This window comes from Aphis gossypii, chromosome 2 (genome assembly GCF_020184175.1).
Source record: "Aphis gossypii isolate Hap1 chromosome 2, ASM2018417v2, whole genome shotgun sequence".
Taxonomy (NCBI): Eukaryota; Metazoa; Arthropoda; class Insecta; order Hemiptera; family Aphididae; genus Aphis; species Aphis gossypii.
This window is the reverse complement of record NC_065531.1, coordinates 16,848,882-16,849,888: the sequence shown is the minus strand read 5'-3', so window position 1 is coordinate 16,849,888 and position 1,007 is coordinate 16,848,882. Positions and strand designations below refer to the sequence as shown.

The window sequence follows — 1,007 nt, the reverse complement described above, 5'->3', positions numbered from 1 at the left end:
ACTAAGTAGCTATTTACCTATAAAATCGTGACGATTTTTACAATAATTTAAATTTCAAATTACAACTTAACTATAGGTACCTGTCAATCAGATATTTTTTTCTCAAATATCTATTTTACATTTTATATTTTTTATATTAATTGTGTTTAATTACCTTTGATTTTAATACATTTGACGTTATAATTTCTATTAGATTTAGGTAAAGCTAAAAGCGTAAAAGTATTTTTATTAATATATTTATTAAATATAGGTAACTAGGTAGTTATTATTAAAACAACTAATTACGTAAATTTTATTTAAACGTATTTAAATTTATAATTAAATTTATACGTGAACGGTGAACCTAAACGTCCTAAACGGATTCTTTCATAAAAAACGACCATGTTATACTAACATTTCTTGTATTTTAAAACTATAAAAATTTTAAATTATATTTAAAACCATAACCATCTCCAAAAATTTTTACTTATTACAAATCCAAAACGTACTTTCTAGTTAAATAAAATTTTAAAAAATTCATTAAATACCCATGCATCCCTGGTGGGGATCGAACCCACGACCTTTGGATTAGAAGTCCAACGCGCTATCCTCTGCGCTACAGGGACTGATAATTTTTTGTTTGAAAAAATTATGGTTTTCTTTCATAAATTATAATTAATCTAATTAATAATTAATAGCCTAGATACATTAGTGGCTAGGTATGTATAAGTGGTATAACTGTATAAGTTATAATTTCAGCGCAAATAATCATATGAAATATATAACTATTATCATATAATTTGTAAGGAACCTATACCTATTATTACAGTTAAATCTAAATTAAATGCTGATAATAACAGATCTACCTATTAGATTTACAAAGTATTTTGTGTCTTTTTCATAATAGGTATAAGTCATTTTTGAGAAGTATAAATCAGTGGCATAGACAGTAATTTTCATTAGAGGGGGGGATGTAATGTATATACCCCTAAAAACTAATTAATTTTAATGAAAAATTATTTTTTCTA

General features: G+C 24.1%; 1 non-coding gene across 1 annotated transcript; it reads right to left on the bottom strand.

Annotated features, from left to right (window-relative positions):
- Window positions 1-532: 532 nt before the first annotated feature.
- Window positions 533-605, bottom strand: Trnar-ucu (transfer RNA arginine (anticodon UCU)). The gene has a single exon. It is a non-coding gene; the product is annotated as a tRNA-Arg (tRNA).
- Window positions 606-1,007: the final 402 nt, after the last annotated feature.